Source organism: Callithrix jacchus, chromosome 9 (genome assembly GCF_049354715.1).
Source record: "Callithrix jacchus isolate 240 chromosome 9, calJac240_pri, whole genome shotgun sequence".
Classification (NCBI taxonomy): domain Eukaryota; kingdom Metazoa; phylum Chordata; class Mammalia; order Primates; family Cebidae; genus Callithrix; species Callithrix jacchus.
This window is the reverse complement of record NC_133510.1, coordinates 20,371,291-20,395,784: the sequence shown is the minus strand read 5'-3', so window position 1 is coordinate 20,395,784 and position 24,494 is coordinate 20,371,291. Positions and strand designations below refer to the sequence as shown.

The window sequence follows — 24,494 nt, the reverse complement described above, 5'->3', positions numbered from 1 at the left end:
GCCAGGCTGAAGACAGCCAGTTCTTACATTGGAGCTTTAAGTCATAAGGTGAAGATTAAGATGAGAAAAGCTTCCCTGGTTGAGTCTGTTTACCCCACATTCCTTTTTCTCTACTGTGTTTACTCATGTAAACTTCATGCTAGCTGCTCCTCTAAGGGGGAGGTTGAAAAAGAATTACTTCTTAATGGTGTTTATTCTGGACCTCAGAACCACAAGTTTTCATCATTCTTAAAACCACTCTTTCAACCATGTTAATTATCCACAAGCAGGTTAACTTAAAACCTCTGTTACTACTTCTATACCAAATAAATGCAAGAATGAACAAGGAGTCAATTAGCTACAATCACTCTCTAAAAGTTGATAACACCCTAGCCCAACTCTATGTGCCTATATGTAAGGGCATATTTTATTCATCTGATACTTATACTTAATAAATGTTTGTTTAGTAAGAGAAACTAAATGTGAATTGTAAGTATAAACAAGTCATGATGAGAGGGAAACAAAAGGCCCAAATTAATCAAATTCATCTCTTCTTAGGGAAGACACTGAATTTGTGTCTGCAGATTATCATCTTACCTTTTAACAACAAATGTAATTTGATTGCCCACTTGAATGATGTTTTCCAGCCCTGGGATTCCCTATCATGAGGGACTTCTGAAAGGAATGTCTTCCAGTAGTTCTTCCACACACATATCATTCGCATGTCCTTCAAATTTTTGGTCTTAAAAACCATCTTCAAAGATCTTCAAAGATTAAACTTTGTTTTTCAATATCCTTAAACAGAGGAGAAAAAAAGAAAATCATTATAGACAATGAGGAACATAACCTAAGCTGGTGTGCAGTGGCATGATCTCGATTCCTTGCAATCTCTGCCTCTCAGGTTCAAGCAATTCTCCTGCCTCAGTCTCCCAAGTAGCTGAGATTACAGGTGCCGACCAGCATGCCCGTCTAATTTTTGTATATTTTTAGTAGAGACAGGGCTTAACTGTGTTGGCCAGGCTGGTCTCACACTCCTGACCTCAGCTGATCCACCCACCTTGGCCTCCCAAAGTGCTAAGATTACAGGCATGAGCCAATGTGCCCAGTCATAAACACTATTTGGAAGTAGCTTTATGCTGCTATCTGCCCGTGACTGTAATAACCGTCCTCCATTGGCTGCCTTACAGTAGTGCATTTCAGGCTATGCTTTCATCTGCACTGCAGCCATGAGATCATGAGCCTTCAACATCGTGAGCATGCTATTTAATAAAAATTAACTTGCCACAAAGAATTCAGGGAATGGAAATTCGCTCTTGTTACCCAGGCTGGAGTGCAGTGGCGCGATCTTGGCTCACTGCAACCTCCGCCTCCTGAGTTCAGGCAATTCTCCTGCCTCAGCCTCCTGAGTAGCTGGGATTACCAGCACGCGCCACCATGCCCAGCTAATTTTTTTATTTTTAATGAGATGGGGTTTCACCTTGTTGACCAGGATGGTCTCGATCTCTTGACCTCGTGATCCACCCGCCTCGGCCTCCCAAAGTACTGGGATTACAGGCTTGAGCCACCACGCCCGGCCTCCTTAGCCTTCTTACAACCCAGGAATGTCTTTCTCAAGGACCCAGGGGAACCATTCTCTGAAATGTCATGACAAAAGGAAATAGCACCCCTTTCTTCCATGTTCTGTGGGATGTGCCTAACTTTGGTGGGCATCTTGCTCCACGCTGCAGGACTACTTCCTAAGGATGTTTACTCTTCCTTTGCATAAAGCCAATCAGCAAAGACAGATGACCCATGAACCCCCTCACCCTGGCCCTTACGGGATTCAGATGGCCTCTTGTCCCCAGTGCTTTTACACTATCTCACTCAGCCCTCGAAAACTCCACCACCCTCTGCTTCCATGAAGTTGAGTTCCAACTTTGTTCTAGTCTCTCTCCTCTATTGCAAATAGCCCGTTTCCTTCTCTCACAAGAATCTTTTCAAGTTAAAGTGTCTCCTTACATCATTCTGTCTTGGATTTTTCTTCACAGGAAAGGTTCCTTCAAATATGCCCTCCATTCCACTGCATCTCCCATTCACTCCTTGATCTTCTAGAGTGTGACTCTGGGAATGTCTTCCTCCTGAGCATCCTTAAATCCTTCCTGGAACAAGGTATCAGTTTTGTAGCCAGATAGATCCAGGTTGGAAAACCAATTCAGCTACTTACTAAGTGGCAATTTACCTTCTGCAAGTCCCTGTTTCCATCATTTAGAAAATAGGAATCCCTCCCTCTCAGGAATGGCAGCTATTTTAAGTCAAGAAACAAATGTATGGACTCAGTCAGGCATGATGCTCCCTACTTAAATGATAATGGCTCAGATTTACTTAGTTCTTCGGTGTGCAGGTCTCAGCAGTTTACATGCATGATCTCGTTTAATTTCTCAATACAATCCCATCATGTAGTTACTACTATCACCTCCATTTTATAAACAAGAAAACGGAGGCTGACAAAAAGAGGTCAAGTGCCTTGTCCAATCTCATAACTGAGAAGCAGTGGAACTCATATTCAAAGCCAAATCTGTATGGAACTCACCTGCTCTACGTCACCTCCATGGTAAAGGTTAAACTCACCTGTGCCCCTCCCAACTCACTGGCTCTGTCTCCCACTCATAACCGCCCACTCACTCATGACCCACTGCAATTGCTTGTGCTGTTCTCTTCACAACATGAATGCTTGCTTCCTCCTAACCCTCCTCCACACACATTTCAGCAGGTTAACATCAAGTTGTAGCTTAAAAAATCCATTTTCTATGGAGTTTTTTCTGATCCTTTCAGAGACTCTTCTTTCTCTTCTCAGAGATCTTTGCATATATTCCCATATATGTTTCCATCACAGAATTTATTTTTATTCTTATGATGAAGAGTGTGCGATGATCTTAAGGCCTAGCAAAGCTGAGGGATATACACAGGAGGGCCAAGGAAGAACATGAAAGGAATTTAAAATAGAATCAGAAGGTAAATAGATTTGCTGAATCACAAAGGTTTAATGATAAATTTATGTGCATGAGGAATGAAAACATGATAACAGGATGGGTTTACAGTCTTGCAGGCTCAAATCAACTGTGACAATCAGGTAATGTGCAACCTGAATCCTGAGAAGTGTATGGCTTCAAGTCTCCATGGGGACAGCCCCTATAAATGGAGATTCAGTTCATCCCTCCTTATGAAGAGAGGATATGAGTGACCCAGATCTTATGCCCAGCTCCTAGTTCCTGGTTATATGCAATTTCCATACACTGAGAGGGTGATACTTCTAGCTTAGGATGGCCAAATCATTTCCTTAGTCAGTGCTATGGTTTGAATGTTTGTGTCCTCCAAAATTCATGCTGAATTTAGTCCCCAATGCAACAGTATTAAGGGGGAGTGGTCTTTAGGAGGTGATTAGGTTATGAGGGCTTGCTTTCATATATGGGACTGGTGCTCTTATAAAGAGGCTGAAGAGAGTGCCCTAGTCCCTTTTTGTCCTTCTACCCATGTCCACCGTATGAGGACACAGCCTGAAGGCACCATCTTAGAAGCAGAAAGAATAGCCCTCACCAACCACCAAACCCACTGGTGCCTTGATTTTGAACTTTCCAGCCTCCAGAGCTGTGAAAAATATACCTCTGCTATTTACAGATTACCCATGCTAACGTATTTTGTTAAACAAACAGGAGGTATAAACTAATAAAGTTAGAATAAGGTCTTCAAGCTCTTAAAGACTTAAAATTAAGTATAGAGAATGTAGAGATTCAAACCCTAGCATGCATTTAAACATTCAAGCTGGCATGAGTCCTATTATTGAGACTTCATTGCTTTCAAAGAATATGTGGCAATTTTCGATTCATGCAAATCACTATAAAAGTAGAACACAGAATGAGGGCTTAAGACAAAAGAAGGGCAAGATCGGAGAACGATCCAAGATGGCCAATCGCTAACATCCCGGGATTGCAGCTCTCAGGGAAGGCGCAGAGAACTAGAGGACGCCTCACTTTCAGACAAAGTCTGGTCGCTCACGGAGAAGAAGATCCCCCAGTGGTGGAAACACACGAGTCGCCAGCAGAGTAAACGGGACCGGTTCCCCTTCTGACTGAGGTTTGGAGCCCTGGGAAGGCAGAGTCGCCTACTACGGAAACAAGAAGGAAGCCCGACAGGAGAATCCTGGGCAGAAAAGCACCATCAGTTTTAACGCCGCTGCTCTGGCCCTGGGAACTAACAACCTGGACGTCCACTCAAGAGACCTAATCTGAAAGTTGGTAATTTCAAAGACGACAGGAGGATAAATTTACAATGACGGGAAGAAACCAGCGTAAAAAAGCTGAGAATACTCAAAGTCAGAACACCTCTCCCTCTAAAGATGATCACAGTTCCACATCGACAATGGAACAAGGCTTGATGGAGAACGAGCGCCTCCTGATGACAGAATCACTCTTCAAGGAATGGATAATAACAAACTTCGGTGAGTTAAAAGACCATGTTGTAGCCCAACGTAAAGAAACTAGGAACTTTGAAAAAAGGTTTGATGAAATCCTATTGAGAATAGACAACTTAGAGAGGAGTATGAGTGAATTAATGGAACTGAAGAATACAATACAGGAACTCCGAGAAGTATGCACAGATTTAAACACTCGAATTGTTCAAGCAGAAGAAGGGATATCAGAGGTCAAAATCCAACTTAATGAAATAAAACGTGAAGAAAAGATTAGAGAAAAAAGGATAAAAAGGAATGAGCAAAGTCTCCAAGAAATGTGGGACTATGTGAAAAGACCAAATTTACGTTTGATAGGTGTACCTGAATGCGACGGAGAGAATGAATCCAAGCTGGAAAATACCCTTCAGGATATTATTCAGGAAAATTTTCCTAAACTAGCAAAGCAGGTCAACATTCAACCCCAGGTAATACAGAGAATACCACAAAGATATTCCTCAAGAAGAGCAACCCCAAGGCACATCATCGTTAGATTCACCAGGGTTGAAATGAAGGAGAGGATACTAAGGGCAGCCAGAGAGAAAGTCAGATTACCCACAAAGGCAAGCCTATCAGACTTACAGCAGATCTCTCGGCAGAAACTCTACAGGCCAGAAGAGAGTGGGGGCCAATATTCAACATCCTCAAAGAACAGAACCTTCAGCCCAGAATTTCATATCCAGCCAAACTAAGCTTCACAACTGAAGGAAAAATAAAATCTTTTATGAATAAGCAAGAACTCAGAGATTTTATTACCACCAGGCCTGCTTTACAAGAGCTTCTGAAAGAAGCATTACACACAGAAAGAAACAACCAGTATTAGCCTTTCTAAAAATACACCAAAAAGTAAAGAGCGCCAACATAAAGAAGAAATTACACCAACAAATGGATAAAACAGCCAGTCAACATCAAATGGCAGTAACCCTAAATTTAAATTGACTGAATTCCCAATCAAAAGACACAGCCAAAACCCAACAGCATGTTACATCCAGACCTGTTTCACATGCAAGGATACACAAAGACTCAAAACAAAGGGATGGAGAAAGATTTACCAACCAAATGGAGAGCAAAAATAAATAATAAATAAATAAAAAGCAGGAGTTGCAATTCTTGTATCGGATAAAATAGATTTTAAAGCAACAAAGATATAGTGGTAAAAGGATCAATGCAACAACAAGAGCTAACGATCCTAACACCCAGATAGGAGACTTAGATTCAATGAGACAGAAAATTAATAAGGATATCAAGGACTCGAACTCAGATCCAGAACAAGTAAACTTAATAAATATTTATAGAGCTCTCCACTTCAAATACACAAAATATACATTCTTGTCAATACCACATCACACCTACCCATTAGTTTAAATGAAACATTGATTGGCCATTATTAATACCCAATTTTTTTAAAAATAAAGCAATATTTCCATTTACTCTCCCTCTTTCTCTTCCTCTTTATTCCTCTCCTTTACTTATTTTTTTTTCTTTCCTTCTCTCACAAAAAAAGAAACTAAAAAAAAAAAAAAAAAAAAAAAAAGAAGGGCAAGATCACCAAGTATCAGATCAAGGTTCCTAGTCATAGCCACGAGCACAGGATGTTGGCACTACATGAGCCATTCTATGTACAGATTTTCACAGAAATAAATCTAGGGCAGGGAAGCACAAGTCATTACACTTGCCAGGGGAGGCTTAACAGGAGGGTTTAGGAATAAAATCAGGGCTAAAGCAGAGCTAGTCCATTCCTCAGTTCTCTCAGGTCCCTATTTTCTAAGCATGGGCATTCTGACTCAATTTTAACTTTGAATTTAGGAGATAACACAGCATTTGTTCCTCACCCATTAAAAAAAAAAAACCCAATTACCTCTTTTTGCTCTAGCTATACTCAACCTGGGTTGACTAATGTTCACTGTAGAGCTAGAAAACTAAACCCATCTTGTTTTTAGGAAAAGACAATGAACTGTAAAGTTTGCAGAGATCTTGGATTATTCAAAAGCACATAATGGAATCCATCTGCACCTACAGCAGCATCAATCCCTCATCCTACTCACCTGAAAGTCATCAATTCTTTTACGAGCTCTTTTTTTTTTCTTTTTCTTTTTCGATTCCTCAAGGCCTTAGAAATAGAAATTCCAATTGATCCAGCAATCCCATTACTGGGTATATATCCAAAGGACTATAACTCGTTCTACTATAAGGACACATGCACATGAATGTTCATTGCAGCACTGTTTACATTAGCAAAGACCTGGAACCAACCCAAATGCCCATCGATAATAGACTGGCTTGGGAAAATGTGGCACATTACCAGAGTTCTATAAGCCAGTTTGCAAACCAAATTCAAAACCCACGCTTGCCACCGTATCAGCATATTCTCCATTATAAATGTAAGAGACCCTTTAGTGTAAGATAAACTGAAGTGTCTGACCACCAGTTATCCTGCCTGATCTTTCAAAACCACAGAAGGGACATCACAGAAATGGCCTCAGCTCTCCAGACACAGCTGGTCTGAAAAAAGTATGAGAGCTGCTGACTTCCACGTGTTCCCTAAGCACTGTTTTCTCGTATTCTCTACACTTTAGCTTTTAGGTAGCATTCAGGGGACAACCTGGCTGCTGCTTGTCAATATATGGTCCATAGGTCTTCAAAGGTAGATACGGTATAGTATTTGGTATAGTATTATCACTTTATTTTGCATCTTCCCTAGCAGCAAATGCACAGGAACATGAGATGAGGTCTGAGAACTGACTACCGGATGTGGCAGCACGGACACTGGGTGCCTTGAAAAGAGGTTTAGGAGAGAAATGGGAATAAAAGTCTGACTGGAATAGGTTAAGGAAAGGATGAGAAAACTGACAACAGTTTCTTCAGGATGTGAGGAGGTGTTAGGATGTGAAGGGACACAACAGCAAAGTAGCTAAAAGGGTGATGGGAGGAACAGAGGCTTTGGCAGAGGAGCTATTAGGCATTTTTGCCTGTTGATGGGAATGATCCAGCAGAGAAAGAAACATTGTTAATGATGGGCAGGTGTGGAGGAGCCGCCCCCTGGAGTAGGGCAGCTGGATGAGTTTCAGTGCTAGCAGAGGGGTTGACCACAAACAGCAAGAATGGCAAACAGACAAGAGCAGGGAAACAAGCATGCAGGGCAAACCAAAATCAGTCTAACTTCTTGTCTGCCCAGGTGGATGCTTTCCACACATACACTCGCTCGCTCCACTGTCTCCCTTGTTGTCCATGGTTCAAATGGACTTACTTCAAATATTCTTGCTATCCATCTGGAAGAGAAATGGATATATAGCAATGTGATAAGCATCTCTCTACCCAAAATTTAAGCTAGCCTGTAAGAACCACAGGAAGACAGACTGCTGTAGAACGGTCTGAATGGTGGTTTTCTGTTGGTGGGTTCGTTTTCAAGAAAATAACCAACATCCTGGCACCTTGACCTCTGAGGCTACCTCTGCTTTTCAGTCCTTCTCCTCTCAAGCCAACTCAGCTGGCTGCTGTAACTGCTAGCACACCTTGTTCTCCTCCAAAGAAACAGCAGATCTTAAACTTGAAATGAAACCAAGAAACAGCAAAACAGAGAAACTCCAATATTCAACCAATCTGTGAAATGCAATCTAATCTAAACCTCAGATATTCAAATATGCTGCCTTTACAGACACAGGGCAAGCTAAATGGTATGTAAAATATAAAATGTAACCCCTAAAAGCTGGGGCCCTTGAGGAAAAAAAAAATCCAAAAGCAAGGAGAAACCTAAAATCTATTATTTAAATCAGGATGACAATATAAACCCAGGACAAGAAAGGCCACCTATCTTGATTACTGCCGTCTCTTCACTGCTAATGAAAACTGAAGGGCTTCTTAAAGTCTACGTGAGCTTCCTCATGCCAGTGGGTTTTTCTTTTCTTTCCTTTTTTTTTTTTTTATTCCATAGACAGGGTCTCACTATGTTGTCCAGGCTGGATTCAAACTCCTGAATTCAAGTGATCCTCCCACCTCAGCCTCCCAAGTAGCTGGGACTACAGGTGTGCACCACTGTGCCAGTAGTAGTTTTAAACTAGCACCTGAGGGACACTGGGAATTTGCTGGTGCCCCATGGAATCCTGGGGGCCAAGAGTTTGAGAGTGTATGTGCTGAGTATCAGCCATCACTGCAACTAGACCAGTTCTTTTACTGGATTTACCCAGCAGGCCGTGATGTAAAAATTCAGTGAACACAATGTTCCACAGCTATTTAAAAAGCTAGAAAACCATCATTCTAATGCATAGTATAAATAAATGAATAAAGAAGCTGGCTAGAATTTCTCCAGCAACATGTAAGCTTCAGATTCCTCAATGGCAGAAAAAGACAATTTACTAGGCTAACATAGCTTAATAAAAACACTCTTGGCCGGGTGCGGTGGCTCAAGCCTGTAATCCCAGCACTTTGGGAGGCCGAGGCGGGTGGATCACGAGGTCAACAGATTGAGACCATCCTGGTCAACATGGTGAAACCCCGTCTCTACTAAAAATACAAAAAAGTTAGCTGGGCATGGTGGCGTGTGCCTGTAATCCCAGCTACTCAGGAGGCTGAGGCAGGAGAACTGCCTGAACCCAGGAGGCGGATGTTGTGGTGAACCGAGATCGCGCCTTTGCACTCCAGCCTGGGTAACAAGAGGGAAACTCCGTCTCAAAAAAAAAAAAACAAAAAACTCCTTACAAATCTATAACTCTCTGTGCCATCATTCTATGCTAACAGATCACTTCAGGTCTCTCTTCTAGTGTCCTCGGGAGGCCAAGTCATGGGCATACATATGCCAACTCTAACTCAGACTCAGTTGTATGTTCAACCATGAAAGTACCTCATTGCAATCTGGCTTACATCCCTTTCACGGCTCTGAAGCCATGGTCACAAATGGTCATTTGTAGACATTTTTGGGTCCTTTATCTTATTTGATTTCTGCAAGACTTCATTCTACCAATATTAACAGAGTGCCTACTGTGTACCAGGCATTGTTCCAGGGGCTTGAGATACATGTGAATGAACGGCAATGTTTCCCTTCTTAAAACATCGATTCCTCCTTAAAGCACTCACTTCCCTTTGGTACCTAGAATTTCAAACTCTCATTTCCCACCTAAATGTCTGATCACTTTTTTTCAGCCTTCTTGTAAGTTTCTTACTCTGTGGCCTCCTCTTCCACTCACTCCATATACTCTCCTTACTTTATAGATAGCTGTAAGTATTAAAGGAGACAAGTAAATAGGCTGAAAGGTACAACACTCAATAAATACTGTTTTATCATGCTGCATTCTAATGGTCTATTTTTCTGGTACCCCGTTAGACCATAAGATTTTTGAGTGTTTATTGTAACATTCTGAGTACCTAATACATTAAGATATAGTAGGCATTCAATACTTGTTGAATGAACGAATGAAAATCCAAATGAAGATCAGTTTATGACACAATGGATGTGACAGTCCCCTTAACCAGACAACTAGGGTGTGACATGATAAGTATAAGATTTGATTATTTTGAGAGGGTTTTGCTCTGTCGCCTAGGCTGGAGTGCAGTGGCACAATCTCAGCCTACTATAGCCCTGAACTCCCAAGCTCAAGCAGTCCTCTTGCATCCCCCACTCCACCCCAGTAGCTGGGACTATAGGCATATGCCCACCACATCCATCTAATTTGGTATTTTTTGTGGAAATGGGGTTTTGCTATTGCCCAGGGTGGTCTTGAACTCCTGAGCTCAAGCAATAGGCCCACCTTAGCCTCCCAAAGTGCTGGGATTACAGGCATAAGCCACCACTCCCAGCCAAGTCCAAGATATTTAACCCACAAAGGGAAGAAGTGAACTAAGAAGCAAGGAAAGAAGAAAAGGCAACCACAAATCCAAGTCTGTATTAGCCTGACTCCCTTCCCCAGTAGCATGATAAGGTTGATTTAATAATGAGTAACATTAAACACAGGGGAATCTGACTGCCTCTTATGTATGTGCCAAGCAAGTGATTTCTCCAAAATTAAACTCAATGGTTTTAAATTGGAAAAAGTGAAGGACTGCAGATTTAATCTCCCAACACATTTTTCATACTGGCGTTAATCTATTTCTGCTTCTTCCTTGAGCTAATGGCATAATACTAGGATAGGTGGAATCTAGTCCTTCACACACCCTATAACCCTAAGGGAGAACATTAAGAACAAGTGTGTGGAGTTAGCATTTCCAGAAGTCGCACAAAAGGAGCACTCTACTTACCAATAGGCAAAACGTGGTATGGGGTACAGGAGGAATAATCTGTGAGTCACAGCATAGATGTACTTCACCAGCGCAAAGAGGAGGTACGATTTGGCCTACAAAAAGACAGCTCTTTCAGCTGCATACTTCTCACAAATTTTCCTTTATAACAAAATAGCATTTTTCTCATAAAAAAGGAAACATATATTTACTGTTAGCACAAAGAAACATATATTTACAGATTAGCACAAAGAAAAATCACCCATAATCCCATTATGAAAGACAATTAATATATTTGATCTATATCCTTCTCATCCCCTTATGTGCACACATTATTTTTGTTTTTATAAACACACAATCCATTCTATGCTGTAATGACTTTTCATTTAACACCATATCACAATTGTCTTTCCACATCATTAAATATATTATTACATATTTCATGACTGCACAATTACAATCCATGTAATCCCAATTATTTTGTCAATTGCCAGTTGAGATATTTGCTATTAAAAATTTTTTATAAAATAATGCTTTATTGAACATTCTTATAATAAATATTTGTACTTATCATGATTATGCATTTAGAATATATTTGTAGAAGTGGAACTGGCTCAATGTAGACTTTGAAATTTTAAGGCTTTTACTGAATACTTCTAAACTGCTTTTCAAAATGGTTCTATCAATTTATAGAAAATGTTAGAATGCCCCCTCCATCCAAAATGAGTTGTCATAATAAAACAAAAATTTTGCCAATCTGTTATGTTAAAAGTATCATATGTTTTAATTATTATGTTTTTAATATGAGAGGTTATTTCTTCATGTATTTTTGGTCATTTATATATTTATCCTTTCTTTCCTCCTGGAGTCCCTGTCTATACAAATAATTTGTAAGAATTCTCTATATTTTAGTGATATTGTTGGAAATACCTTTTATTGATTGTATTTTACCTTTAGTGTTATTTACAGTGTTTTGTGCACATAAAATTTTAATAGTTTAATTCAACCAAAACTACTGATTTTCTTTATGGCTTGGTTTCATATTTAGAAAATTCCTCTGCAGTGACATAAATTTCCACATATTTTGTCTAAAGCTTATTAAAAAAACTTTTTTACTATAAAGTTCCTTCTGTGACATATTTTTGTACATGACATAAGATAAACATGTAATTATATTTTTCCCAAAATGTAAGCCAATTGCTTCAATGCTATTTACAGAATCATTTACTCTACTGAATCTTTCCCTATACCAAAACGTCACCCTTATCACATACTATGTCCTTACATACAATGGGACTGTTTCTGGACTTTCTGCTCTATTTCATTAATCTGAATAGTTCTGTACAATTTTAACCTAGCATTAATAAGTGCCATTGCTTATAATATATTTTAATAGTTCTTCACCCATCTCCTAATTCACTTGTTTCATGAAATAAAATCTATGACAACCAAGAGCTGAGTGAAGTTAATTCAGTGAGAACCTCATTATCATGACATACTTTTTTTTTTTTGAGACAGAGGGACACTGTGGCAGGCGCCAGGCTGGAGTGCAGTGGCGCACTCTCGGCTCACTGCAACCTCCACCCCCCGTATTCTAACAATTCTCCTGCCTCAGCCTCCTGAGTAGCTGGGACTACAGGCGTGTGCCACCACGCCCGCACATTTTTTTGTATTTTTAGTGGAGACAGGGTTTCACTGTGTTGGCCAGGATGGTCTCAATCTCTTCACCTCGTGATCCGCCCGTCTCGGCCTCCTAAAGTGCTGGGTTTACAGGCGTGAGCCACCGCGCCCGGCCTATTCTGACATACTTTACTAAAAAACAAGAAACTGGGCGGGCGCGGTGCCTCAAGCCTGTAATCCCAGCACTTTGGGAGGCCGAGGCGGGTGGATCACGAGGTCAACAGATCGAGACCATCTTGGTCAACATGGTGAAACCCCGTCTTTACTAAAAATACAAAAAAAGTAGCTGGGCATGGTGGAGCATGCCTGTAATCCCAGCTACGCAGGAGGCTGAGGCAGGAGAATTGCCTGAACCCAGGAGGCGGAGGTTGCGGTGAGCCGAGATCGCGCCATTGCACTCCAGCCTGGGTAACAAGAGCGGAACTCCGTCTCAAAAAAACAAACAAACAAGAAACTGTCAGCTAGGGAAAATATCAGACAAAGGTTTTAAAGTACATTTCTACAAATTCCAAAAGGATTTGTAAGGATCATTACAGAGCATATAATACATGCTACGCCAAGAACAACTTGAATTTTTACGATGACTAACAAAACTAGTACGTACCATGGACGGGCACAGTGGTTCACGCCTATAATCCCAGCACTTTGGGAGACCGAGGTGGGTGGATCACAACGTCAAGAGATCGAGACCATCATGGTCAACATGGTGAAACCCCGTCTCTACTAAAAATACAAAAAATTAGCTGGGCATGGTGGCGTGTGCCTGTAATCCCAGCTGCTCAGGAGGCTGAGGCAGGAGAATTGCCTGAACCCAGGAGGCGGAGGTTGCGGTGAGCCGAGGTCGCGCCATTGCACTAAAGCCTGGGTAACCAGAGCGAAACTCCGTCTCAAAAAAAAGAAAAAAAAACTGGTACTATGGGTAAACTAATTCTACATAATAGGTTTCCTCTTCAGCTGTTCTGAAGCACTTTGTGTTCCATTAAGTGCAACTGGAAGACTAGTTTAAGTGCCCTTGCTCAAAGAGAAAGATACACTGAAGCCTGCATCCCTCCCAGCTTAGATTTCATGGCCCAGCATTAGTTACTTCCTCTGCAAATATCCTCAGCAAAACCTTGTCTCCCAGGCCTGTAATCACTAAAATTGCCAAGCAAAATCCTTACTCTTGTTAACCCAAACATCTGCCTTCTCTGAGCCTGAAACCCCAGAAGGACAAAATTATAGAAGAAATGGAATTGAACGAATTGACTTCTCCTTATAGTTTTTCTCAGTAATTTCAAATAAAACACGCCGTTCGGCTTGGCAGCCCTACATGTTCTCCTAGGAAAAGCTCTTTGCTATTCTCCCAGGGGATACTTTGTATCTTCTCTGTCCTCAGCTTTTCCGCACACGTTTTTTGACCCACTCCATCCTGCCTTTTAGCTAACCTCAAATTGTAACAGGAAAAGATACTCCCTTTTTTTAATTTCTTTTTTTCTTTTTTCTTTTTTTTTGAGACGTAGTTTCGCTCTTGTTACCCAGGCTGGAGTGCAATGGCGCGGCGATCTCGGCTCACCGCAACCTCTGCCTCCTGGGTTCAGGCAATTCTCCTGCCTCAGCCTCCTGAGTAGCTGGGACTGCAGGCACGCGCCACCATACCCAGCTAATTTTTTGTATTTTTAGTAGAGATGGGGTTTCACCATGTTGACCAGGATGGTCTCGATCTCTCGACCTGGTGACCCACCTGCCTCAGCCTCCCAAAGTGCTGGGATTAGAGGGGTGAGCCACCGAGCCCGGCTGGATACTCCCTTCAATTCTCACATCCAAACCTACCTGCATCTGCATATATCCTGAACTATTTTCCTCATTAAAATTGAAGAAAACGTCTTTTTGCAAAAGTCAAACCCTCATTTGCACTCTGTATCCAACTCCTCTCAATTCCTAAAGGACTCTGCTCCTTTCTTGGTGTCCCCATCTCCTGAGTCATCAACTCTTATCTCTTTCCTGGACCATTCTTAGCAACTTATAAACAAGATGTACAATCTTCCAAATCCAGGTGGTATCTCCCTTGACAAGACTCATGTTTCACAGCCTTCTCTTTTTTACCCCTTTCCTTTGCTTCCTTTTACAAACTTCTCCAAATAGTTACCTAACTGTTGCCTCCACTTCTTATCCTGCCATTCAAATCTCACTGCAATCTGATCACCCTTTGCCCAGTGTTCAAATGAGGTTATTAAGGTCACTAAGGTGCCCATGAATCTCCATGCTGCCACCCACTCAACCTCCTGGCTGCACCCAATATAGTTATCAACTCCCTCCTTCTGATTTTCTTTCCAATTCACTGGACTTTCCTTTTTGGTCACTTATTTTAATTATTTTGCTTAATTATTACTTACGTGTCTCATCATTAATCTATAAGCTCCACAAAGGCTGAAATCTTACCCATGCTATTCACTATTGTGGTATAGTTTATATACATTAAAATTCATCCATTTTAATCATATAATGCAATGATTTTTTCATACATTTACCAAGTTGCACAATCATTACCAGAAACCAGTTTTAGAATATTTTTCCTTACTCTGATAAGATCCTCCACAGCCATTTAGTCCTGCATTTTACTCCCAGGCTCAGGCAATCACAAATCTACTTACAGTTGGCCTTTTATAGACATTTCATATAAATGGAATCATACACCATGTGATCTCTTCTGTCCAGCTTCTTTCATTTACCATGTTTTTGAGGTTCATACATGTAACTTCAATGTTTCATTCCTTTTTATTGTTGAACTTCAATTATATGGGAGTGCTACTATGTTTTATTTCTCCTTTCATCAGTTGATGAGAATGTGGGATGGTTTCAATTTTTAGCATTTATGATAATTCTGCTATGAACATTCATGTGCAAATCTTTGTGTAAAAAAGAATGAAATAGTGTAAGAGTTATGAAACCATAAAAATTTTGGAAGAAAAATAGAAAAACTTGTAGACCTTGGGTGCTATGGTGTCAAAAAAAATGGATACATTAGGCTTCACCAAAATTAAAACTCTAGTGTTTCAAAACACACCATTAAGAAAATGAAAACTCAAGTCACAGAGCGGGGGTGACTTCATTGAGCATTCTGTTCAAATGAAAAGAATTTTCATTTCTTTTGGTTAAATGTCTAGGAATAAAATTGATAGGCCATGTGGTAAATTTATGCTTAACTTTCCAAGAAGATATTAAACTGTTCTCTAAAGTGGCTGTACAGTTTTACACCACTACCAGCAATGTCTAAGGTTCCTATTACTCTATGTCTTCCTCAGCATTTGTTATTTTCTCTCTGTGAACTGGTATCTCATGATGGTTTTGATCTGCATTTTCACTAGTAATATGGAGCATCTTTTCCTGTGCTTTTTAGCCATTAAATATATCTCCTGTGGGTGATATGCCTATTCATATCTTTTGCTCATGAGGTTGTCTTCTCACTGAGTTCTAATAGTTCTTTGTATATTCTGAATAATACTCCTTTATCAGATATGTAATTAACAAATATTTCCCACCCCCACTCTGTGACTTGAGTTTCCATTTTCTTAATGGTGTGTTTTGAAACACTACAGTTTTAATTTTGGTGAAGCCTAACATATCCATTTTTTTTTGACACCATAGCACCCAAGGTCTACAAGATTTTCTATTTTTCTTCCAAAATTTTTATGGTTACATAACTCTTACACTGAATTCTCTTAATTACTTTAATTTTTTCATGTACAATGCAAGATAGGAGTTCCTCTTTTTTTAATGTGGATATTCCAAAACCATTTGTTGAAAAGACTATCCTTTCCCCTTTGAAATGCCATAGCACCTTTTTCAAAAATGACTTGTCCATCAAGAGTTATTTCTGAACTATCAATTCTGGTTAATTCATCTGTATGCCTATTCTTAGGTCAGTACCACACTCTCTTGAGAATTATAGCTATTAAGTTTTGAAACTATGAAACATAATGATCTTGTCTATTATTGGTCTTTTCCATTACCATATAAATTTAGAATCAATTTGTCCATTTCTGCAAAGAAGTCCTTTGGAATTTTGATAGAATTAAGTTAAATTTGTTGATTAATTTGAAGGAAATTATCATTTTAATCATACTGACTCATCCAATTCATGAACATGGGATGTCTTATTACTTATTAGGTATAATAAATTTAATTATTAAATTGATACTGAAATATTCTGTTATTTTTGATGTGCTGTGAATAAAATGATTTTAATTTTATTTTCAAATGGTTCATTTGCTAGTATATGGAAATTGATTTTTCTATGCTGATCTTATACATCATAATTTTGTTGAATGTGTTTATTCATTATCACGGTCGTGTGTATGAGTGTGTATCAATAGGCATTTTATGAATGAATGACAAATAGAATGGATCAAGATAATACAATTAGTAACTACAAAAAACTTAGGAGCAAAATTACAGTCTTAAGCCTCTGCCTTAGCCTCAAAATATCAGGGAGTTTTTTCCTGGGGCCGAAGAGACAAGAAATGTGTTGATGCATATCTACTGTTTCACAAGGAAAAATATTTACCCTGCAATGTCTAGTATTACTTTTTCCATCACTATGCCGAAGAAGAATGACTCACTGGAGCCCAGACAAGATGATAGTGACTGGGCAAAGGTAAAGAGGAAAATGTTCAACTCATCCAGAGCTGGAGCAAGTACAATTCACAAAGCCATTTCTGTTCATTTATTCCCTGAAATTCTAGTCCATGTACCTCTTAATTGGAACTAATGTCTTTTGTGTTTAGTATTTTATGAAACCTGTATTGAATACATGTTTTTTGTGATTCTTACCTAGACTATATAACTGATTGCATGCTAATGTGCCAAACTGGGAACTGAAAGGAAGACATACATTTTGCAGCTCCTAGTTGACATAGAAAACTAAGAGCTTTTTGCACTGAAAACAAACGGTTTACTAAAGAATAATAGTGGAACATAACAATGCATAGATTCATAATTCTGAGAATATATACCATGCCTCTTTGCTTAAAGAGAAGAGTATCATTTCCCTCTAGAGGCAAATATTTCTTAGGAATTAGGCTATTCCTTAAATCTTGAGCCTTATCCTTACCTGTCGTAGAATGCCAAGCGTCATTAGGTTGCTTCACAGAATGACAAGATTCTGAACCACTTATTAGGTGAACTGATACCTCTCAACTTGGCAGATGAAGTCTTAGTTTGACTTTTAGATAATTCAGTAAAAAAAGCCTTAAGCCTAGCTGTGACATGATTTACTAATTTCAGATAAATCACATACCCTAACTGTACCCATTTTTTTCTGAGAGCAAATTTTAGCAAGGAGCATAAAAGAAATAATCAATCTTGCACAGCACTAGTAATTGTGCTATAAAGCACCCATTTTCAGCTTCTGGGGGTATCCATCAAAATTAATGTGGTTTTATAACCATACTCACTCCCTAAAGGTGTTCTGTTTGTGTTTTAGAATTTACAGCAATATTCTTTTATATATTAAAAACATCACTGGAGTCATACAAAACCATCCCTAAGGGTCACTGAACTAAGTAAATATAATAGTCTTAGGCAGTGGTTCTCAGACTTTGATAACAGAAGAATTATTCATTAAAGTGGATTTCAGGTTCCCTCAAATTCTGACTTAATGCAAGCAATATTCTGATATTATAAAAGTGCAACAAATAAATCTGTTAGTAACTAATTTAGATATTGATTCCTTCATTATAATAGCACAATTTTAAATTCAAAAACTAAGCACTTACCCAACAGAAGTAAAGGTCTTCCCTCTGGCACAGGGTCCTTAACTGCATTAATAATTCCTTTGGATACATCTGAGACCTATAAAAAATTATAATGTATGTTGAAGTAATACTTGAAAAGGAGAGGGCCGGGCGCGGTGGCTCACGCCTGTAATCCCAGCACTTTGGGAGGCCGAGGCGGGTGGATCATGAGGTCAAGAGATCGAGACCATCCTGGTCAACATGGTGAAACCCCGTCTTACCAAAAATACAAAAAATTAGCTGGGCATGGTGGTGCACACCTGTAGTCCCAGCTACTTGGGAGGCTGAGGCAGGAGAATTGCCTGAACCCAGGAGGCATTGGTTGCGGTGAGCTGAGATCGGGCCATTGGACTCCAGCCTGGGTAACAAGAGCGAAACTCCATGTCAAAAAAAAAAAAAGAAAAGGAGATAGAATGAGAGACAGAGAGACAGGAAGAAAGGAAAGAAGGGAAAAAGGATGGAAGGAGGAATAAAGGAAGAAGGCCACACTGATCTCAACAAAGAAAATGTGACAAAGTTAAAATAATGGCATTATCTATTCGTAGAAAGCTTCTTGAAGAATGAGCCTTCTCAAGAGCTCAAATAATCTCTGCTATCCACGTATTTTCCACAGTAGGAAAGTACTTCCCTTCAGATAGCTTGAGGCTTTTCTGGCTTGTCTTTGCCCACAGCTTGCTAAACTCGTCTCTTACCACTCCTCCCAACTCTCTTATTAACCGTCACAAATTATTAAGCTGTATCACATGGAATTGCTAATATTCTGCCATTTCGGTTTTCAAAAACAATAGTAGTAATAGTGATTTTGGCCCCCAGGGGACATTGACAACCCCTCTGGAGACATTTTCAGTTGTCATAACTGGAGGGTGCTATGAATGGCATCTAGTGGCTAGAGGCCAGGAATGCTGCCAAACATTCTTCAACAGCCCCCATAATGAAGAATTATCTGGCTGAAAATGTCAATACTGCCACTACTGAGAAAACTTGGTTCAACTGAACATGGAATCCAACATGCCCTTTCACCTCTGGGCCCCTGTACCTACTGTTCCCTCTGCATGCAATACTCTTCCCCAACTCCCTGCATCAGACTACATTCAGTCATCTTTAAGGTTTTAGCCTACATGCCCCTCTTTCTGAGAGAAGAGAGGGATACTGATTAACCATGTTGAAGTTGCACAAGCTAACAGTTTTCTCTGATTGACAGACCAAGGATATATTTTTTCATTAAGGAAGAATACATACTTGAAAAATGATTAAGCAATGTTTCCTCTCTTCCAAAGATGTCCTATGGCTCTATGATAATGGCTTCTGGAAACGCTTCTCTCACTGCTGTTTCTCCAACAGCCTAAACAACAACCAACAAACCTGTTTTGAGTTTTGAGACAAGTGAATAAAGCTTCCATTCTTTCCACTATTAAGACAGGTCTTGTATTTCAAAGGTGATATTTTCCTCCAGATAAAGGTCATCATGTGATTCATAAAACTCAGTTACACATAACCTTTAAAAACATAATCCACAAAAGTGTCCTGCACCTTATAGCTTTGGCTGGGTTTCTTCCCATTTTTTATTTTAAGGGAAGCTTACATTGAAGGAAATAAATCAAATGTATCATTCAGAAATATTGTTTACTATATTTGTTTGCATGTATGGTATCCTCAATCTTCTGAACAATACATCATCTGAGTAATAATCTCAACACATTGAGTCAACTCCATGTCAGCAGTGGGAGAGGAAACCTGTGTGTTCATTGAACCAGGTGACCCAGGGGTCACTGTGGCTGACATCATTTTGTTTAGTTTGAGCTGAGATTGTGGCATTGCACTCCAGCCTGAGCAACAGATCGAGACTCCTTCTCAATAAATAAATAAATAAATAAACAAACAAATGACCAAGTACTGAAAAGCTACCAGAAGAAAAGGGAAACAGAAGAATCCTATCTGAGTAAATCATTATTAGACCAATTTCAGCTATTACGCAGTGAATATTTTTGGAACTGGAAATAGGGATAGTACTGAAACAATCCTCCCATGTTTTCCTCTAGCTTTTTCTCAATAAGAATATATTTTAGGCCAGACTTGGTAGCTCACATCTGTAATCCAAGCACTTTGGGAGGCTGAGGTGGGTGGGTCATTTGAGGTCAGGAGTTCAAGACCAGCCTGGCCAACATGGTGAAACCCTGCCTCTACCAAAAATACAAAAATTAGCTGGGCATGGTGGTGGGTGCCTGTAATCTCAGCTACTCAGGAAGCTGAGGCAGGACAATCCCTTGAACCCAGGAGGTGGAGTTTGCAGTGAGCAGAGATAGTACCACTGCACTCCAGCCTGGGCAACAGAACAAGACTCCATTTCAAAAAACAAACAAACAAACAAAAGGAATATATTTTAAAACCCAACTCTGAATTGGGTCCAATATACATTTTATAGTCAATAAGTTAATTTACTTCATTTTCACACTTGGGATCAAAACAAGTATGAAAAGGTCTATATTTAAAGCAACATTGTACTTAGGGAGAGTCTGTAAAATTATGCATTATAAAGTAGAATAAAAAAAGAATGGTAAGCAGATTTCAACTGAGAATTTCATCAAGTGTAGCCACAAAAAGGATTCAAAAACAAATCACCTGTAGGAAGGTGACAGGGAGGGGAAGGAGTTGAGGAATAATTTATGATAACAACATCAACGCACAGCCCTGCCCCGTGATGCTTTTCACTCTTGAGCAAATCTGCGAACACTTGAAGTCAGACTTTGAATTGTGTGTGTGTGTCTATGTGAATTTTTTTGGTAGCAGTTTCTTTGAAAAAAAAAAGGGAAAATAAAACATGTCGTGTTTTTCCTCCCTTTTCTCATTTGATTCAGTGTGGAGTTGAAAACATCGGAAGAGAAGAGTCTCATAATGGAAATCCATTGTTCTCTAAGGTATCTACAGTGTTCCAACCATTTTAATAGAACATACCAGAGAGTAATCCCCTGAGAAACTCTTGCAGAATATTGGTTTTTCTCACATATTAGAACATTTGGAGTTCCAATTAATTAGAAAAATAAAATCTAATTTTATCCTTATCTGCTCAGTCTTCCTTCAGATAGCCCGAAATTTCTGATTTCTACCCACCTATAACTATGTCTAATTCCGAACCTGCTTTCCAGAGAAAAGGTCTAGAGGGTGGGGCAAGAGGATTTCATTTCCTGAAATCTCTGTTTTAACTTCTCTAAGCTGAGGATTCTCAGGAAAGGAAGATATTGTAGAATTTGATCCAAAATGCTCACTGCTCAGATGAAAAGAAACCTCAAGCCAGAGCGCTGACCTGGGCAGATGGAGGAGGGGGCAGGGCAGATAAGCAGACCCTGTGCTTCTGATGCCTCCTCGCCTCTTGTCTGTCTTCCAGGCCCTGGCTGACTTGGTGCATTCACACATCCAGTCAAACGAGCTGTGCTCCAAGCAGCTGACACTGAGCTGTCCGCTCTGTGTCAATCCTGTCTGCAGGGAGACTAAATCCTTCTTCACCAACCAGCAGCTGTGACCCCCGCCAGTGGACCCTGTGGGGTTAGGTAAATGCCCAACCTCTCGATACCCCCGACGTGGAGAGGATGTTGTTTAGAGATCAAGGAAGGAAGTCACCCTTCCTTGATATATATACAGCCTTTGGGCACAAATTGTGTGCTTTCTTGAGGATTGGACTCTATTGATAGATTTCTATTTTTATATAACTATACAGTAAGCATTTATGTTTTCTCTCCCTATGTATAAGTTACTAGTTTGGAATGTCCACTAGGACCTTTAATAAGTAAGTTAAAAATTTATCTTATGAGACACACCTATTTTAAATACAGATTTTGGCTTTATTGCCCCAAACCCTCCTGAAAGGGTACAGAGAGCCCCCTTCGTGAGCTGTCAGTGTGAATGATTTCTGTTTAGTCTTGTGCATATAGTTGCTGTTTTTTGAATGAACATAGTTGAGTGTTTAAAATGAATTTGAAAAAGAAATGTTACTTAACCTTTCCCCAATCCCATGGGTTACAGAAAGCTAGGGAGGCAATGTGGTTACCTACAACGGCTGCTTTTGCCAGTGAGGCCAACATTCATTGGTCACCTTGGTATTTGTGTGTGAATCTTACTTTCCTCAATGTAAAAAGGAATCAAGTATGCATTTCAGAAGTGCCCTGAGAGTCCCCATTTACCCAATGCTAATAAAAGTGTAGAAGTACAGTGTCCATCATAGGTGCCTTGGTGGGAGTCCGTGGTGCCACAGGGAAGAGGTTTCCGCTGCTTCCGGTGTCCAAGGACAGCACTGCTGGAAAGGCCAACAATGAGCTTCCCCCTGGAGCTCCTCCTGGGACCTCGTGAGCCTTTCCACCTGGCGGCTTCTCTTTCATAGTCGAATGCCTTCTTTCTGCACATTTGTTTTAAGAATTCTTTTATAAAGTCAACAGTGCTTTGTAACCTTGAATGCTTCCATAATTTATGTTTTTTTATTATAAAAATTATATAGCCATATAGTGGGACATGTGAAGAATACAGAAAAGTAACCACTTTAATGCAATAACTATTATAATATTGTATTTCACACCAGTCCTTTCCTGTAGATATTTTTAATGGCATTGCAACCTTAGATTTGTGAGTGAAAAGTGTTTCTAAAAATGCAGAAACAATGTCAGATCAGAATCTGATCTTCTATATTTGTATTTAAATGGATTCAAGATTCCTGGTGGTTCTATGAAGAATTTGTAATGGTCACTTTCTCTTTCCTCCATGCCCTGAAACTTTGTTCTTCAAAAGAGCATTTCTTTGATTTTTTTGTTAAGCAAGTTTTTAAAGTAGAAATATTAGAATATTGATAAACCTTTTATATTGAGAACTGGCTGTTAGTAAATATTACAATATCATTAAGGTTTGAACTAAGTTTGATTCATGCTGTCTGTTCAATCAAAACTGATCTAAATTAACCAAAATTATTAAATGTGAGGAACTTTTTTAATACAGGGAAAGAAACGTAGCATCCACTGGAGTTAATAGTTTTCCTACATCGATGACAGCCCTCATGAGTAGCATCTACATTTTAAAATTTCAAATAGGCTTTTCTGTTAGTTGATTGGGTTTCTAGAGAAAGATACAAGGCATGGTCAATTGTTTAGGGTTTTCCTCTAGCCTTTTCCATCACCTTTTGGGGGGTTAGGTTCATAGCAGGCTTTGAGTGACTCTCCCACCATGAAGTGAATTCTCTGGGTTAGTGGCCTGGTGCTAAAAGGCAGGTTATTTTTGGAGCCACTCCCACTCCTTTAGGAAACTTCGCAAGGGTCTGCTTCAATTCTTCAGTGACTTTAGAGGTGAAACAGTGTTTTTATAGAGATGATGCAGAAAACTCCAATTTAGGAGCCCTTGCAAGCATATCCGAAGCACTTATGTGCTCAGGAAACTTCTGAATTGATAGTCCTGGGCTGTCTGGAATAATATCCTTGATACTGAGTTGGGACCAGACCAGCTTTTATAGTGACAGACAAAGAGGCATTTATTGAGACCACTGCCTGTGGCATTTGTTGCTCTAAGCAGTGTTACCTTTGACTGTTAGTAACCATGGATGGGTAACAGTCATACCCTAGGCTAGCGTTTAGTAGGACAAAATATTTTTAGAGCTTTGAGAATTGTCATCCTGTTGGTCAACTTTGAAATACAAATGTTTGTCCTGGTAATTAGCAATGAACTGCTGGCAGTTTCTTCAAGCTGTGTATGCACAGATCTGACCTTTAATTGATGAATCAACTTCTACAGAAACTTTGCAGGGATGGTGTTGATGAGGCAGTTTAGCTTGTCAGGGTGATGATAAGACCCAGGCCTCTGCATGTGCAGTGCTCTTTTAAAGAGTACACATTCTTAAACTACTTAACTTTTTAAAAATCAAAATAAATTTTTGCACTCAAAACTTGCTTCATATCAGGAGAAATGAACTCATTGTGGTTTTGGTTTGTTTTTATTTTTATTTTTGTTTTTGATGGAATCTTGATATCTCACAGGCTGGAGTGCAGTGGTGCAATCTCAGCTCACTGCTAACTGCACCTCCTGGGCTCAAATTATTCCCACCTCAGCCTCTCAAGTGCTGGGACTACAGGAGTGCATCATCATGCCTGGCTACTTTTCTGTATTTTTTGTAGAGATGGAGTTTTGCCGTGTTGTCCAGGCTGATCTTGGACTCCTGGGCTCAAGGGATCCTCCTGCCTCAGTCGCCTAAATTGTGGGGATTACAGGTATGAGCCTCTGCAGTTGGCCCTGAACTCATTATTAAAACCCCTTTAAATGTGAGGCTGCGTGCAATGCCTTACATGTGTCATCCCAATACTTTGGGTGGCTGAGGTTGGAGAATTGCTTGAGCCCAGCAGTTTGAG

The 24,494-nt window shown here is 39.8% G+C and overlaps 1 protein-coding gene across 50 annotated transcripts in view; it reads right to left on the bottom strand.

Annotated features, from left to right (window-relative positions):
* Positions 1-24,494, bottom strand: part of LOC108590343 (uncharacterized) — a 151,001-nt gene that overhangs the window by 30,946 nt on the left and 95,561 nt on the right. For 12 of the 50 annotated variants that reach the window (XR_013522631.1, XR_013522632.1, XM_078338644.1 and 9 more), the window contains 5 exons: positions 19,360-19,462; positions 18,103-18,178; positions 10,691-10,785; positions 1,978-2,117; positions 577-774 (listed from right to left, as the gene is read on the bottom strand). The exons of 37 other annotated variants lie outside the window; for them this stretch is intronic. The gene's annotated coding sequence lies outside the window, so the exon portion shown is untranslated. Of the gene's footprint in view, positions 1-576; positions 775-1,977; positions 2,118-9,572; positions 9,672-10,690; positions 10,786-18,102; positions 18,179-19,359; positions 19,463-24,494 lie in introns of all 50 variants that reach the window. One more of the 50 variants, XM_078338688.1, reaches the window with a different exon arrangement.